Source organism: Neoarius graeffei, chromosome 6 (assembly GCF_027579695.1).
Source record: "Neoarius graeffei isolate fNeoGra1 chromosome 6, fNeoGra1.pri, whole genome shotgun sequence".
NCBI classification, from domain to species: Eukaryota; Metazoa; Chordata; class Actinopteri; order Siluriformes; family Ariidae; genus Neoarius; species Neoarius graeffei.
The window spans coordinates 70,549,975-70,568,573 of record NC_083574.1 but is presented as its reverse complement, the minus strand read 5'-3'; positions in this window follow the sequence as shown (position 1 = coordinate 70,568,573).

The window sequence follows — 18,599 nt, the reverse complement described above, 5'->3', positions numbered from 1 at the left end:
GGAGGAGGTCGGCCAGCCATTTGCAGTCGGCCAGCAACTCCGGGATGCCTGCCGGCGGTGGCTGAGGGTGGAAGACCGCGACGCCGAAGAGATCATCGATCTGGTGGCACTGGAGCAGTTAATCTCTCAACTTCCGGAAGGAACGGCAGCGCCCGGCGTCGCTGGAACGAGCCATCGAGCTGGCGGAGGACCATCTGGAGGCTGCTCTGATGGCAGGCAGACGAGGCACCTCCCCTCACTTCTCTTCCCCCTCTCTCTCTCTCCCTCTCTCTCTCCTGTCTCTTGTACCCCTCTCCACCCCGTTCCCCTGCCACGAAGGCGGCAGCTGGCTCTTCCCCAGCCGGCCCGTCGCACCCATGGTGTCCTCCTGTCTCCCTCTTCTGTGTCTGTGTTGTCTCCCCCTCAGGTGAGTGACACCCATAACACCAGTGCAGAGGGAAAGCCTGGGCCGGTGTGCTGGCGCGGCGGGGAATCGGATTGTCTCCCGAATCAGAGTCCCTCAAGGGAGGTGGGGGCTGTCATCCGGATCCCCGATGCGCCGGAAACCGCCCCCGATCGGGCCGGTGAGTATTCAAGGGGATACATATCGCGCTTTGGTGGATTCCGGTTGCAATCAGACCTCAATTCACCAATGCCTGGTGCAAGGTGAGGCATTGGGGGGAGCACAAGTGGTGAAAGTGTTGTGTGTGCACGGGGATGTTCACCATTACCCTCTAGTGTCTGTCCATATTCTATTCCAGGGCCAAACGCATGGGTACTGATTGGCTGGGATTTAAAGAATTAATGGAGTATTTAACATGCAGTGGGTCCTGCCCTAGTAGTTCACGGGAAGATCCTGGTGTGGTATTGGCTGGAGAAGCTGTCACAGAGCCATCTGCTTCAACACCGCGTCAGAGTGAGGAGCACTCCGCTCCTCCTCCCTCTCGCGGGGATTCTCTTGGGGATTTCCCATTAGAGCAGTCATGAGACGAGACTGCAGCATGTGTTTGACCAAGTAAGAGTAATCGATGGTCAAACTCTTCAGCCAAGCGCGGCACCAACCTTCCCCTATTTTGCCATTATTAAAGATAGATTGTACCGAGTGATGCAGGACACTCAAACCAAGGAACGAGTAACCCAGTTGTTAATCCCAAAGAGCCGTAGGGAACTCGTATTCCATGCGGCTCACTTTAATCCCATGGCTGGACACTTGGGGCAAGACAAAACACTAGCCCAAATAATGGCCTGGTTCTATTGGCCTGGGATTCGCGGGGATGTCCGTCGGTGGTGTGTGGCGTGCCGTGAATGCCAATTAGTAAATCCCACAGCCACTCCAAAAGTGCCGTTGTGCCCTATTCCTCTAATCGAGACCCCGTTTGAGCAAATTGGGATGGATCTCGTCGGGCCATTAGATCGGTCAGCGCGGGGATATCGCTTTATTTTAGTTCTGGTGGACTATGCAACGCGATATCCGGAGGCAGTGCCTCTTCGCAATATCTCAGCACGCAGTATTGCAGAAGCGCTCAGCGACTGGAGCAGCACGGTGGTCTTGGTTCCCAAGACTGATGGGTCGGTCCGGTTCTGTGTGGACTATAGAAAGGTCAACGCGGTGTCTAAATTTGATGCGTACCCAATGTCTCGCATTGATGAGTTGCTTGATCGGTTAGGTGCTGCTCGCTTTTATTCGACACTGGATCTAACCAAGGGATATTGGCAGATCCCCTTGACTCCTCTATCCCGAGAGAAAACAGCCTTTTCCACACCATTTGGTTTACACCAATTCGTCACGCTCCCCTTTGGGTTATTTGGGGCATCCGCTACATTCCAGTGGCTTATGGACAGGGTCCTCTGCCCACATGCTGCCTACGCGGCCGCCTATCTAGATGACATAATAATCTACAGTCATGATTGGCCGTGGCACTTGGAACACCTGAGGGCTGTTCTAAAGTCACTGAGGCAGGCGTGCCTCACAGCTAACCCGAAAAAGTGTGCGATTGGGCGGGTGGAAGTACGGTATCTGGGGTTCCACTTGGGTCATGGGCAGGTGCGTCCCCAAATTAACAAGACTGCAGTGATTGCGGCCTGCCAGAGGCCCAAGACCAAAAAGGAGGTGAGGCGGTTCTTGGGGCTGGCTGGCTATTATCGTAGGTTTATACCTAACTATTCGGATGTCACCAGCCCGCTAACCGACCTCACTAAAAAGGGTGCTCCAGATCCGGTCCAGTGGACGGAGCAATGCCAACAGGCCTTCTCAGAGGTAAAAGCTGCACTGTGTGGGGGGCCACTTTTACACTCCCCTGACTTCTCTCTCCCCTTTATTTTGCAGACTGATGCATCGGACAGGGGGCTGGGGGCTGTTTTGTCCCAGGAGGTGGAGGGTGAGGAGCGCCCGGTGCTGTACATCAGCCGGAAACTGTCAATGTGTGAGAGCAAGTACAGCACAATTGAAAAGGAGTGTCTCGCCATCAAGTGGGCAGTCCTCGCCCTCCGATACTACCTGCTGGGGTGCCCTTTCACTGTTCGGACCACGCACCCCTCCAGTGGCTCCACCGCATGAAGGATGCCAATGCGTGGCTCACCCGTTGGTATCTCGCGCTCTAGCCATTTAAGTTTGAGGTGATCCACAGGCCGGGGGTGCAGATGGTGGTGGCAGACTTCCTGTCCCATCGGGGGGGGAGTCAGCTTCAGGCCGGACGGCTCCCCGGCCTGAGTCGGGCAGTGGGGGTATGTGGCAGCGGGGGCATGGCCAAGCAGCAGTCTGTGAATGGAGGGCGGGGTTGGGGAAGGTAAGTGGCTAGGTCATTACACCTGATGTCAATTTGTGTGTGTGTGTGTGTGTGTTTGTTGCAGGGATGGAGTATAAAGGGAGGGGGAGAGGAGAGAAGAGGGGCTCCCCGACCACAATGCTTGTGTGAGTGAGTGAGTGAGTGAGTGAGTGAGTGAGTGAGTGAGTGAGTGAGTGAGTAAGAAAGAAAGAAAGAAAGAAAGAAAGAAAGAAAGAAAGAAAGAAAGCTGAAAAGACGAATAAAGTGCGTGTGTGTAAACACAAACTCTTGCCTGCCATGCTTCTGTGCTCCACCCACACCGGGTTTATTACAATCAGAAAACCCACTTCTAGCTGCATGTCATCCTTGTACAAGTACTTCTGTCTTTTGAAACACTGCACAAAAATTTTATAGACAGTCATTTTTATTGTCATACCTCCCCTGTGTGGTGCCAGAATTCAGCCTCAGCAACATTCAATGGCTAGCCAAACAATTTTGTTCTTTAACCTTAATATTAGCAAACAATACAGATTTCTAAAGCTCTAATATCTTCTGCCACAATTTAACCCAATTAGAAGTGCAGAATCATCTTTAAATGGCACAAAACCTCACAGAACCCATTCCAGTAATTCAGCTTCAAGTTGGTCTTTATAACTTCTCTTCCTCTTCCTTCTCTTAAACAGGCATTAAACAGAGAGAGACATTCATACATTCCAGACATCTTGCAACATTCTGGAATGTGCCTTGTTCCAGTTACATGCATGATGTGAAAAACAAATAACCTATTTTGGAAGAAATACATCTTCCTTCTCGATGTTACATTGTCACATCCTTAACAATGGAGCCTCTTGTAAAAACAAGCCTAATACTGCTAAAATGTTTACCAGAGAACATACCAGACAGAAGGAAATGCCTCTCAGCACCGTTTGTGCATACCTCTGTTTCAGTTTGCAATGTCCAGTTCCAAGCGAAGGGTGTCACTATTAAATCTATGGTCCTTCATAATATTGAAGCTGTTACCAGGAAATATGGATTTATGATTGATCACCCAGACACCTATTAAATATTATTATTACTTCACCCCAGGATGGAGTCCACCAGGGGGCAAGGTATTGTTTTTGGTGGGATTTCTTTGTTTCTTTGTAAATTATATTACAGGAAAATGGCTGGACCAATCTTCATGAAACTTTCCGGATAGATGGGCATTGGTCTCAAATAGAACCTCCAACATTTTGAGGATCGTCCGGTCAAGGTCTTTGTGGCTACTGCCTCATATACTGTACAGTGTCATCATGCTGTAAGAATTTAAGAGTGTAACAATCGCGCAGTGCAGTGTGAGAGCAGTATGGTGTGTTCTGATTGGCTGAGAGCAGTAAGCAGTGTGTTCTGATTGGCTGAGAGCAGCAAAGAATCAGAATCAGAACCATGTTTATTGGCCAAGTATGTTCACACACAAGGTCAAGGTCACCAAAAAGGTCAAAATCGTTTTTTCACGATATCTTCCTTCATATTCATCATAAGTGCTACCGGGCGAGATTTGTTTTGCTTGGCAACACCTGTTATAACAATGATGATGATGATGATGATAAACAACAACAACAACAACAACATCCAACAAGTGGCTCTGTTAGGATCGGCGTACATCCTGAGGAAAGTCCTGTCCATCCCAGTCTAGTGGTACTAGACGGATACCAGAGACCAACTACTAATGTCATGATATAGACAATAATAATAATAATAATAATAATAATAATAATAATGTAATATTTTGATTAATATCCACCAACATGTACTTGTCAGGTATGGGTTGGAGAAGGAGCCAGATGCAGGTACAGTAAGGGCAGTCAAATCCAAAATGTGAATCAAACTTGTAGTCAGGAACAAGCAGAAATATTAGGTGTGTAAACAGGCTATCAAAGGCAAAGAGCAAAATATATGAAGTTGGCAAAGTATAAGCCAGGATAGCAACACAACAACAAAAGGCTTGATAAAGTCAGGCAAAATCACACTGAGCAGATGGGTCCTTGGTGAGAGTTTATATATAAAGGGTGTGACTGTGACTGGGGACAGGGATATATGATCAGTAATTAGGTGATTGTGAATGTGATTGTGGTCATTGGAAGTTGTAGTCCATGGCAACCCTGTTTGTAAGCTGCATTGTATTCTGGGAAGTGGAGTTTGAGATAGATTCCAGCACTGATGTGATAGAAACACCCCAAATCCCCTGTCCCCCCCCAGAAGAGTAAGCCAAGGGTGTTTTGTGGGTTCATGCATTTTGCTATTTTTCAGTATTCCAAGTTCTTGTGGTCAGTGATGATAGTGAATGAAAGCTTGCCTCCATCTAGACACTGATGCCACCCCTCTAAGGGTAGCTTGACTGCCAGCAGCTCTCAATTCCTGATATTGTAGTTCTGTTCAGTGGGTGTGAGTTTCTTAGAAAAGAAAGCTATTGGGTGAAACTTGTGCTTGTCCCCAAAGCACTGAGACAACACTGCTCTCACTCCTGATTCAGAGCCATTGATTTTGACCATGAACAGCTTAGAGGGACCAGGGTGCTATAGGATAGGAGCTATGGTGAAAGCTGTCTTGAGCCTTATGAAGGCCTCGTCAGTTGCCAGGTTCCACGAGAGACACTTGGGACCCCTTTTGAAGAGAGATGTGAGGGGGTTAGTGATTGAACTGAAGCTCCAGATGAACCTCAGACAGAAATCAGTGAAGTCAAGGTCCTTGACATTCTTAGGGGTTGGGAAGTCTGTTGTAGCAGCCACCTTGGCTTCATCCATGGTCATAACCTCTGGACTTATGATATATCCTAGGAAGAAAATCTCTGAGACATAAAACTCACATATTTCCTCCTTGAGGTAGAGCTGATTTTCGAGGATGTGGGACAAAACTCGTGAGAAGGAGAGTAAATCAAGAAGTCTTCTATGTACATGATCACAAATATGTCCAAAAAGTCCCTCAACACACATTTATCAGGCTCTGAAACTCTAATGGGGTGCAAGAGAACCCATAAGGCATGATACAGTACTCATAGTGGTCTTATGTGGTGGTAAAGGCTATCTTCTACTCATCATCAAGTCTGATGCACACTAAATTATATGCACTGCAGAGGACAAGCTTGGTGAACAATTTGGCTGATCAGAGTTGTTCTTGGCCTGAGGGGACCAGAAGAAGAGAGTATGAAAACAGTGATCTGATTAACTCATGTTAGCCAATACAGGGGCATAGGACTGCTCCTTTTTTCTCCATGCTAAAACAGCCAGCTAAAACAGGAGGGATTGAGGGTCAAATATAACCATGTTGGAGGGCTTGTTGGACAAATCCATGGCTTGTTATTCAGTGAGGGACAGTCAATAAACATGGTTGCTTGGCAGCATGGTGCTGGGCTGGAGGTTTCTAGCACAGTCATAAAGTCTGTGAAGCTTTGGCCTTACAGAATACTTCACAGAGCTTGTGATACACTTCTGGGATGGACACACTGACAAGGGTGTTAGGACTCTCCACAGAGGTGGTGGTGATGATGTGTAGGAGGTGCAAACATCTATGGAGGCATTGCTTGGACAATTTGGTCATCACTTTTTCATGCCAAGAAATCTCATGGTCATGAAGGCGCATCCAAGAGAGTCCCAAGATAACTGGGTGCTTAGTGGTAACAGTGACCAGAAAGGAAATAGATTCTTGGTGCAGCGCATTGACTTGGAATGTAAGGGGCTTGGTGCAATGGATTACAGTGTTGGTCCCAATGGGACCTCCATCTATGGCCTTGATCATTAATGGGTGTTTTAACAGCTGCATAGGAAGGTTGATTTTCATCACTGTGTCAGTTCAATGAAGTTGCCGGCAGCTCCAGAGTCAACTAGGGCTGAAAGAACAGAAACAGTTCCTGAGTGCCTTATCTGAATTCATAATGCAAATGACTGAGACAATAACTGAAAAAGACTCACTGAGGAGTAGTGTGAGAGAGCAGATGTTCTGCCAGCCAGGGAGAGGGAAATTGGGTTCCTGAGATGAATGGGACACTGAGCTATGAAGTGATTATTGGTGGTGCAGTAAAAGCTTAGCCACTCCGTTTTTCTTTTTTGTTGCTCAGCAAGGCTGAGCTTACCCTGTCTGAGCTGAATGGTTTCATGAAGATCATTGGCAAGTATCTGATTGATCACAGTAGACTTTGCAGTTTCTGATCAGGTTGTTAAGGCAGATGGTCAGGTCAATAAGGAAGTCAAGGGACTCTTGCCCTGCTATCTCCATGAGTTCAATCTCTTGTGAAAAGCAGAAAGTAGCCTTTCATTGCTGGCTTGTTCCATTTACTTGCTGGCTTGTTCCATCTGGCTTGTCATTTATTTATTGAGGTTAATGATCCAATATTACATATCTGTGAGTGGCAAAAGTATGGGAACCTCTAGGATAAGCAGTTAATTTAAAGGTGAAATTAGAGTCAGGTGTTTTCAATCAATGGGATGACAATCAGGTGTGAGTGGGCACCCTGTTTTATTTAAAGAACAGGGATCTATCAAAGTCTGATCTTTCCAACACATGTTTGTGGAAGTGTATCATGGCATGAACAAAGAATATTTCTGAGGACCTCAGAAAAAGCGTTCTTGATGCTCATCAGGCTGGAAAAGGTTACAAAACCATCTCTAAAGAGTTTGGACTCCACCAATCCACAATCAGACAGATTGTGTACAAATGGAGGAAATTCAAAACCATTGTTACCCTCCCCAGGAGTGGTCGACCAACAAAGATCACTCCAAGAGCAAGGCGTGTAATAGTCAACGAGGTCACAAAGGACCCCAGGGTAACTTCTAAGCAATTGAAGGCCTCTCTCACATTGACTAATCTTAATGTTCATGAGTCCACCATCAGGAGAACACTGAACAACAATGGTGTGCATGGCAGGGTTGCAAAGAGAAAGCCACTGCTCTCTAAAAAGAACATTGCTGCTTGTCTGCAGTTTGCCAAGGATCATGTGGACAAGCCAGAAGGCTATTGGAAAAATGTTTTGTGGACGGATGAGACCAAAATGGAACTTTTTGGTTTAAATGAGAAGTGTTATGTTTGGAGAAAGGAAAACACTACATTCCAGCATAATAACCTTATCCCATCTGTGAAACACAGTGGTGGTAGTATCATGGTTTGGGCCTGTTTTGCTGCATCTGGGCCAGGACGGCTTGCCATCATTGATGGAGCAATGAATTCTGAATTATACCAGCGAATTCTAAAGGAAAATATCAGGACATCTGTCCATGAACTGAATCTCAAGAGATCATGCAGCAAGATAATGACCCTAAGCACACAAGTCGTTCCACCAAAGAATGGTTAAAGAAGAATAAAGTTAATGTTTTAGAATGGCCAAGTCAAAGTCCTGACCTTAATCCAATCAAAATGTTGTGGAAGGACCTGAAGCGAGCAGTTCATGTGAGGAAACCCACCAACATCCCAGAGCTGAAGCTGTTCTGTATGGTGGAATGGGCTAAAATTCCTCCAATCTGGTGTGCAGGACTGATCAACAATTACTGGAAACATTTAGTCGCAGTTATTGCTGCACAAGGGAGTCACACCAGATACTGAAAGCAAAGGTTCCCATACTTTTGCCACTCACAGATATGTAATATTGGATGATTTTCCTCAATAAAAAATGACCAAGTATAATATTTTTGTCTCATTTGTTTAATTGGGTTCTCTTTATCTACTTTTAGGACTTGTGTGAAAATCTGATGATGTTTTAGGTCATATTTATGCAGAAATATAGAAAATTCTAAAGGGTTCGCAAACTTTCAAGCACCACTGTAGCTTAAGATTAATGGTTTTGCATTTACATTGTGAATTATATTTGTGATTACCCCATAATATATATCTAAATATGCAAACAACTTCATAAATCATAGGGTTTTTTTTCACCTGCAACAAGCATGCCTTAATTTTTGCATTAGCTTGAACCATGATTTTAATAGAGGATTGTTCAGTAGGCGATCTCTGTGAGTGACTCTCTGGATGACTGTGTGGGTGTAGTCATTGCTACAAGATTTGCAATAACAACCTTTTAAGATAAATTTAGTGAAATGTTCATTAAGTTCAATAAACACTCTTTGAATTCATCGTTTTGCAGAGCAGTACACATGCACAATCACATCAGTATTTCTCATGCAATATTTAAAACAGGTTTTGAACAAAAGCCACACCTGAAAGCACCATTGTAGTTCATTACGCATAAAAGAGCTTTACCAGGAATGTTGAGTACACCGGTTTTTTTTTTTTAACTGCTATCTGCAAACCACCTAGTAAAATGTGTGTTGAAATCTACTAGCATTTTCAGTCTGAATTCACACTGAATCTGAATTGTGAACCAGCTGTTCAGCATGTGTATAAGGCTTTTGATCAGGCTAACTACCCCAGGTCTCTTTTGTATTGCCTCCTTCATTGTGGTGGTGCAGAGTTTTGTTTTGTTTTTGTCGCCCCTAGCACAAACACGTATTGTAGTGATACCTATTTTTTCCCCTGTCTTTTCTTCTGTGTTGTTTTGTGTAAGAAGAGGCATGGATTTGTTCAACCCATTGGGGAGAAATAAAGGTTTCAACTGGCTCCCATCTCTTTACACCTCATGTACACAATCCCAGTGTCTCACATTACCCTGTTGGATGTGACACAATACTGTGGTTTCTTAATAGCATTGTTTGTATGTATGACAAGAAAACAAGAGTCCAGACAGTTTTCCAGATGTGGGGAGATTTTATGTAATGTTGATGTTTGTCTAATGTACCTGATTTTTGTACTTGTTGTACATCACTCTGGATAAGAGTGTCTGCTAAATGCCTGTAATGTAATGTTAAGGTTCAATTCAATTAAAATTCAATTTTATTTGTAAGGTGCTTTTAAACAATGGACATTGTCACAAAGCAGCTTTATAGTATTAGACAATATTCTCTCTCATCTCATTCTCATCTCATTATCTCTAGCCACTTTATCCTTCTACAGGGTCGCAGGCAAACTGGAGCCTATCCCAGCTGACTACGGGCGAAAGGCGGGGTACACCCTGGACAAGTCGCCAGGTCATCACAGGGCCGACACAGACAACCATTCAAACTCACATTCACACCACGGTCAATTTAGAGTCACCAGTTAACCTAACCTGCATGTCTTTGGACTGTGGGGGAAACCGGAGCACCCGGAGGAAACCCACGTGGAGAACATGCAAACTCCACATAGAAAGGCCCTCGCCGGCCCCGGGGCTCGAAACCAGGACCTTCTTGCTGTGAGGCGACAGCGCTAACCACTACACCACCGTGCCGCCTAGACTATATTCATTCTAGAAATAAATTTAAATTTGTAAATTTATCCCTAATAAGTCAGCCAGAAGTGATGGTAGCATGGAAAATCTTCCTGAGATGATATGAGGAAAAAGTTTTGAGGAGAGGACCCAGACTCAAAAGAAAGCCCATCCTTATCTAGGTGACACACCAGAGAGTGAGACTGTAAATATTTTTCCTTCTATAACTGTATATTATTTCAGCAATTGTGTGTGTGTGTGTGAGAGAGAGAGAGAGAGAGAGAGAGAGAGAGAGAGATTAGCATGCACTGAGGCATGCACTGAGTCATTGCAGTGTTTCAGTGGTGTTAATTCAGTAGCAGATGTGGTTGAATACGTGTAGTTGTGGCTCAGTGGTTAAAGCGTGGAGTCACAAATTGGAAGGCTGTGTGTTCTTATCCTATCACTGTCCTGGTCATGTAAGGCCCTTAACCATTTATAGTTGTTTACTGTAAAATTAGCACTTTTTACAGTACGGTAAAATTAACCATTTTTAACAGTATAACATAAATGATGTGAAACATCTAAGAGCTCAACATAAGATTAATTTTCTTAGCATGGTTAGGGCCTTACTGTCAGTCCTTGCCGCCTTGGTGTGTGCACTTTAAGGCATGCCTCGGGGGATACAGCACGCATGCCATCGGCAAGGCACACCTGATGGTAATCAATGAACTATGTTTGGACTATTTAAGGACTGCACCAAGGAAAGGAAGGTGCAAAGAATTATGTCACCTCTAGTGTGCCATACTAAGCCTTGTTTCCTTGTTCCTTGTTCCTAGTTCTGGTTGACTTCCTGGTTTTTGATTCTTGTTTCTCGTATCATTATCTTGTCATTGTTTTGCCTCTGATATTCTGTCCGCACCTCGTTTTGACCTCCTGCCTGTTTTCACGTTTATGACCTCGCCTGCTCCCTTGGACTGTTTGCCTGTTGTGTGTTTCACGCACTTTAGTTTACATTGCTCTGCATATCATTGTTTATGGTTAGTGAATATGTCTGCGCTTACATCCATCACACTTGCACGCCTGACAGAATACTTCACCACACAATGGATGTAGCGGATATCTTCCAGTACGCGATTCCACGCCACTTCCAGGTTTCCCTGTCCATGCCACTCATTGCTTATTTCCGCTGGCGTACCAATGCCCACGCCCCAACGCCGTATGAGGGAGACTTTCACCTAGCTGGATTCTGGATCCAGTGTTGGGTGCTCCATGAAAGCTTCTTGGAATCCAAGCCACCCGAACCCATCTGGGTGAGTTTAATCCTCACCTTCATCATGGGATGAGCATGCAGATGGGTGGACGTCCTTATTCGGGTGGAACATCCATGCCTCATTAAATCAGAGACTTTCTTTGCCATGCTTCAGTTAATCTATGAGTCATTGGTTAAGGAGCATCCCCTTGAAAATTTTTGGGGAGATGCAGCCAGGCTAGTGGTTGATGAAGTGGAGGAGGCCATTGCCCTAAAGCGCCTCCTAAGATCAACCACTCCTGGGGCCTCCTCATCTGAGGAGACCATTGCCCCAGAGCTCCCGTCAGGGGCAGATACAGTTCCTGTGCCTGCAGCTGTTCATGTTCCTGTGCCCGCAGCTGTTCCCATTCCAGAGCCCTATGAGGATCCCATTCCAGAGCTCTCTATAGATCCGGTTCCTGCTCCAGAGCCCTCTGAGGATCCCATTCCTGCTCCAGAGCCTTCTGAGGAGTCAGTTCCTGCTCCAGAGCCTTCCGAGGACCCAGTTCCTGCTCCAGAGCCTTCCAAGGAGCCAGTTTCTGCTCCAGCACCCTCAAAGGAGTCAGTTCCTGCTCCAGCGCCCAGTCCAGAGCCCTTTATGATGCCTGTGCCCAGTCCAGAGCCCTCTAAGATGCTTGAGTCCAGTCCAGAGCCCTCTAAGACACCTGAGCCCAGTCCAGAGCCCTCTAAGATGCCTGAGCCCAGCCAAAAGCCTGAGCCAGAGCAGTCTCCAGAGCCTGAGCCAGAGCCCGAGCAATCACCAGAGTCCACATCATCCACAGAGCCCGAGTCCTCGTCATCTACAGAGCTCGAACCCCAGTCCAGGCCAGAGTCCAGCCCAGAGTCAAGTCCTGAGGTCAAGCCTACGTCCAGCCTAGAACCCAGGTCGTGTCCAGAGCCTGAACCTGAACCCCCACCGGGATCTATTATTATGTATTCTTGCTCCTGGAGCTCTAAGGTGGGGGGTTCTGTCAATCCTGCGCGCCTTGGCGCATGCACTTTAAGACGAACCTCGGGCTGTGCACGCATCGAGGGCACACCTGCTGGTAATCAATGAACTATGTTTGGACTATTTAAGGACTGTGCCAAGGAAAGGATGGCACGAAGTATTACATCGCGTCTAGTGTGCCATACTAAGCCTTGTTCCTTGTTCTGGTTGACTTCCTCGTTTTTGATTCTCGTTTCTTGTATCCTTATCTTGTCATTATTTTGCCTCTGATATTCTGCCCGCACCTCATTTTGACCTCCTGCCTGTTTTCACGTTTATGACCTCACCGGCTCCCTTGGACTGTTTGCCTGTTATGTGTTTCACACACTTTAGTTTACATCACTCTGCATATCACTGTTTATGATTAGTGAATATATCTGTGCTTATATCCGTCACACTCACACACCTGACACTTACATAACCATGACATGGTAGGATTTGAACTCACAGTCTTCTGATTTGTGACTCCAAGCCTTAATCACTGAACCACAGCCACACTTATTCACCCACATTTGCCACTAGAATTAACACTGCTAAAACACTACTATGAATCAGTGCATGCTAGTTTGGGACAGCCCTGGACTGGTTCAAGTCCTACCTCTCCAGTCGCTCCTTCCAGGTTACCTGGCCTGGGACATTATCAGCACCACACCCACTTACCACTTAGCACTGGTGTCCCTCAAGGTTCAGTCCTTGTTCCGCTTCTCTTCTCCCTCTACACACAGTCTCTTGGCCCAATTATCTCTATTCATGGTTTATCCTACCACTGCTTTGCTGATGACACTCAATTGTTTCTCTCTTTTCCTCCTTCAGACATACAGGTCTCCACTTGCATCTCTGCTTGCCTGCATGATTTCCAGAGCTAGATGGACAACCATCACCTGAAGCTCAACCCAAGCAAGACAGAGGTGCTCTACATTCCTGCTCCATCCTCTCCACCCCTGGACTTCGTCATTGCTCTGGGTGACATCTCTATGTCACTGTTGTATCTGACCAGGTGGGTGGAGCACAGAAGCACGGCAGGCCAGAACTGAGTTCTCAAAACTCTTTATTTTTAGCTTTTCAGCTTTTCCCAATCTCCCAGCCACACACGCAAGTGTTCTGGTTGGGAAGAGAGCTCCCTTTCTCTGCTCTCTCTCTCCTTTTAAAGGGCACGATCACTGGGGAAGACACACAAACACAGGTTAATTCCCATTAGGTGCAATGATTCCACCACTTACCTTCCCTGACTCCGCCATCCCTTCACAGAGCGACACTTGGCCATGCCCCTGCTGCCACATACCCCCACCGCCTGACTCAGGCCAGGGAGCCATCCAGCCTGTAGCCGACTCCCCCCACTTGATGGGAGAGGAAATCCGCCACCACCATCTGCGCCCCTGGCCTGTGGACCACCTCAAACTTAAACGGCTGGAGTGCCAGATACCAATGGGTGATCCGTGCGTTGGCATCCTTCATGCGGTGGAGCCACTGCAGGGGTGCGTGGTCCGAACAGAGGGTGAAAGGGTGCCCCAGCAGGTAGTAGCGGAGGGCAAGGACTGGCCACTTGATGGAGAGGCACTCCTTTTCGATTGTGCTGTCCCTGCCCTCACGCACTGACAGCTTCCGGCTGATGTACAGCACTGGATGGTCCTCCCCCTCCACCTCCTGGGACAGAACAGCCCCCAGCCCTCTGTCCGATGCATCTATCTGCAAAATAAAGGGGAGAGAAAAGTCAGGGGAGTGTAACAGTGACCCCCCACACAGTGCAGCCTTTACTTCCAAGAAAGCCCGCTGGCATTGCTCCATCCACTGGACCAGATCTGGTGCTCCCTTTTTAGTGAGATCAATCAGCGGGCTGGTGATGTCCAAATAATTAGGTATAAACCTATGATAGTAGCCAGCCAGCCCCAGGAAGTGTCTCACCCCCTTTTTGGTCTTGGGCCTCGGGCAGGCCACAAGCACTGCTGTCTTATTAATTTGGGGACGCACCTGCCCATTGCCCAAGTGGAAACCCAGATACCGTACTTCCACCCACCCAATCGCACACTTCTTCGGGTTAGCTGTGAGCCCTGCTCGCCTCAGTGACCTAAAGATAGCCCTTAGGTGTTCTAAGTGTTGTGGCCAGTCATTACTGTAAATAATAATGTCATCCAAGTAGGTGGCCACGTAAGTAGCATGGGGGCAGAGGACCCTATCCATAAGCCACTGGAACATAGCGGGCGCCCCAAACAGCCCAAAAGGAAGTGTGACGAACTAGTGTAAGCCAAACGGTGTGGAAAAGGCTGTTTTCTCTCAGGATAGCGGAGTCAAGGGGATCTGCCAATATCCCTTTGTCAAATCCAGTGTCGAATAAAAATGAGCCGTGCCTAGTCGATCGAGCAACTCGTCAATACGAGGCATTGGGTACGCGTCAAATTTAGACATCGCATTGACTTTTCTATAGTCCACACAGAACTGGACCGACCCATCGGCCTTGGGAATCAAGACCACCATGCTGCTCCAGTCGTTGTGGGACTCCTCAATGATGCCCATTTTGAGCATGGCCCGAGTTCTTCCTGAACCACCTTTTTTTTTTGTGTTCGGGCAGTCTGTAAGGGTGGCTGCACACTACTACCCCCGGGGGTGTCTCAATGTGGTGTTCTATGAGGTGGGTGTGGCTAGGCAGCGGCAAGAACATGTCAGAAAATTCTGTTTGCAACTGGGTGACCTCCGCGAGCTGGGTCGGGGAGAGATGGTCTCTACAAGGGACCAGAGCAATGGGCAATGTCAATTTTCTTTTTTGAACCTCCGGCCCCAGCTCCGCCTTCTCTGGAACCACCAACACCAGCGCCACGGGGACCTCCTCATTCCAAGGTTTTAGTAGATTGAGGTGGTAAATCTGTAACGCCCCACCCCTGTCCGTTCGCCTCACCTCATAGTCGATGTCCCTGACTCACCGTGTGACCTCAAAGGGTCCTTGCTGCCTGGCGATCAATTTGGAGCTTGACGTGGGCAACAACACAAGTACTTTATCTCCCGGTGTGAATTCCCTAAGGTGCGTGCCCCTGTCTTACAGACGGACTTGACGTTCTTGGGCCTGCCGCAAATTTTCCAGGGTTAGGTGTGTGAGTGTGTGGAGTTTAGCGCGCAGGTTGATAACGTATTGAATTTCGTTTTTACTGGTTGAAGGTCCCTCCTCCCAATTTTCCTATACCATGTCCAGAATGCCACGTGGCTTATGCCTGTATAATAATTCGAGCCCTGTGGAGGCTTGCGGGACCTCTCGCACTGTGAATAACAGGGGCTCGAGCCATTTATCCCAGTTGCGTGCATCTTCGCTTACGAATTTTCTAATTATGTCTTTAAGGGTGCGATTAAACCGCTCGACTAAGCCATCCGTTTGTGGGTGATAAATGCTGGTGCGGATAGGCTTAGTTCCCAGTAACCCATACAGTTCGCACAGTGTGCGTGACATAAACGTAGTGCCTTGATCAGTCAGAATCTCTTTGGGGATTCCGACCTGGGAGATGACGGGGAAAAGTGCTTCTGCAATACTACGTGCTGAGATATTGCGAAGAGGCACTGCTTCCAGATATCGCATTGCATAGTCCACCAGAACTAAAATAAAGCGATATCCTCGTGTTGACCGATCTAATGGCACGAGGCGATCCATCCCAATTCTTTCGAATGGGGTCTCGATTAATGGCAGAGGGCGCAAAGGCACTTTTGGAATGGCTGTGAGATTTACTAACTGGCATTCGCGGCATGCCGTACACCACCTACGGACATCGCCATGAATCCCTGGCCAATAGAACCGGGCCATTATTTGGGCTAGTGTCTTATCCTGCCTCAAGTGTCCGGCCATGGGATTAAAGTGAGCCGCCTGGAATATAAATTCCCGGTGGCTCTTTGGGATTAAAAGCTGTGTTATTTGTTCCTTAGTCTGAGTGTCCTGTGTCACTCGGTATAATCTATCTTTAATAATGGAAAAATAGGGGAAGGACGGGGTGGCGTTTGGCTGGACAGTTTGACCATCGATTACTCTCACTTGGTCAAACACATGCCGCAGAGTCTCGTCTCACGACTGCTTTAACGGGAAATCCGTGAGGGAATCCCCGAGAGAGGCAGGAGGAGCCTGTTGCTCCTTACTCTGACGCAGTGAGGACGTAGATGGCTCTGTGACAGCTGCTCCCTCCAATGCCACTCCAGGACCTCCCCCCGCTGAACTATGGCAGGCCCCACTCTTCACTAAATGCATAATTAATTCCCAAAATCCTGGCCAATCAGTCCCCAAAATTATCGAGTGGGTAAGGTGAGGATTAACCGCCGCCTTTACTCTAAATTTTTCCCCTCGAAATAGAATGTGGACCGACACTAAAGGGTAGTTGTGAACATCCCCGTGCACACACAACACCTTCACCAACTGTGCTCTTCCCAATGCCTCGTCTTGCACCAGGCTTTGGTGGATTGAGGTCTGATTACAGCCGGAGTCCACCAAAGCCTGATACAGTGGCAGCCATTGAATTTGTTCCACGTTTCCGTGACTGGCCCTCAGCAGGCCCTTGGCCGTCCCCTGACTGGTTCGTGACTGTCTGCCGATTGGTCCGTGCAGATAATTTATCCCCCACAATGCAGTCAATGCAGTCCTGACTGGTGACGCCCCTAATTAGCTTGTGTGAAAACCAGCTGCTATCCCTCATTTTTCCACGGAGAGGAGCAGTGATTGTCCGTTTCACAAAGCAGGTTTATCAAACGCTGAGAACAGCTGATTTCAGTTAGTTAATTCAACCCGGAGGACTTTCACCGGAAGTTAAAAAGCCATAAGATTTTAATGCGCTCATACAGCGAGTTTGAATATGTTTATATATAACTGAAATAGGTGGCACGGTGGTGTAGTGGTTAGCGCTGTCGCCTCACAGCAAGAAGGTCCTGGGTTCGAGCCCTGGGGCCGGCGAGGGCCTTTCTGTGCGGAGTTTGCATGTTCTCCCCGTGTCCGCATGGGTTTCCTCCGGGTGCTCCGGTTTCCCCCACAGTCCAAAGACATGCAGGTTAGGTTAACTGGTGACTCTAAATTGACCGTAGGTGTGAATGTGAGTGTGAATGGTTGTCTGTGTCTATGTGTCGGCCCTGTGATGACCTGGCGACTTGTCCGGGGTGTACCCCGCCTTTTGCCCGTAGTCAGCTGGGATGGGCTCCAGCTTGCCTGCGACCCTGTAGAAGGATAAAGCGGCTAGAGATAATGAGATGAGATGAGATAACTGAAATAAAAGATAGATTGATTGATTGAAGTGCACATGCTCTCTACATAAACACTGTCTAGTGCAGCATGGATAGGCATAAATAAATAAATAAATAAAGCCTCCGCTACTGTCTAGTCCCAGAGAGGCTCGGCGTAGGCCACTGATGAAACTATTTGGCTGTCCTACTACTAGGCAACTACTTATCTCAATACTAGGCCTTTTGTAGTAGTAGTAATAATGATATTTGCCTACTGAAAAGTGATCAGGTGAAAAGTTGAAGCCGCAGCAAGACCTTTGCTATTAAGCCTTTTGTAGGTTAAACAGGCTTCGGCAGACAACGTCCTGGAAAGGCTGTGTTTTTCTTTGGTTTGATTAGCCTACGATTTAATCTTTAAACATTATGGTTTCAGCAGTTCGCTTAAACATTGAAGGCTGCAGAGTCGGGCTGCAAGATTTCCCGATACTTATTTAAGATGATAAACTTCATAGTAAGGAGAAAATAATTCCATAGTATTTAGTACCTCGTCAGTCTCAGAAATTAATAGTGAAGGACCAACGCTAATTAAGTCCCAAAAAAACATCTCGTAGGCCTATATTTTACATTTTCAAAAAAGTCCGGAATTGGAAGTCGGTCAGTGGAGTGTAATGAAGTGTCTCATTCACTAAGCATAAAAGGTCGGAAAACAGTGGAGAAAACAGCGATTGCTTAAATAGGCTACTAATGTTTTACATTAGTAATTTAATGTATGTGACAAATAAATTCATTGATTAAATAGATAAAGAAGCGAATACTCCGAAGCTCAAAATTCAGGAAAGTGGCTCCGGTGTCGCAAGTGCACAAGAACAGTTATGAATTTGTGCGTGCGCGTGTGATTTCATGAAGAACCGGGACAATTGGCATTCGGTGAAAGATTCACACCTATGACTCATTATATTCGCGCGCGCCCTCTAGCCCACTGTTGTTTCGTTTTCCCGATTTACACGCGTGTCTGAAGATGGAGTTTTCAGAAATCTCCACTCTGCCCAGAGTTTGTGAAAGTAGCTCTTTTCAGTGTCTGAAACCTCCGTATAGGTGTGAATGAGAGGTGCAACCAAATAAATAAACATGCGTCTTTTTTATCCGGCTACATGT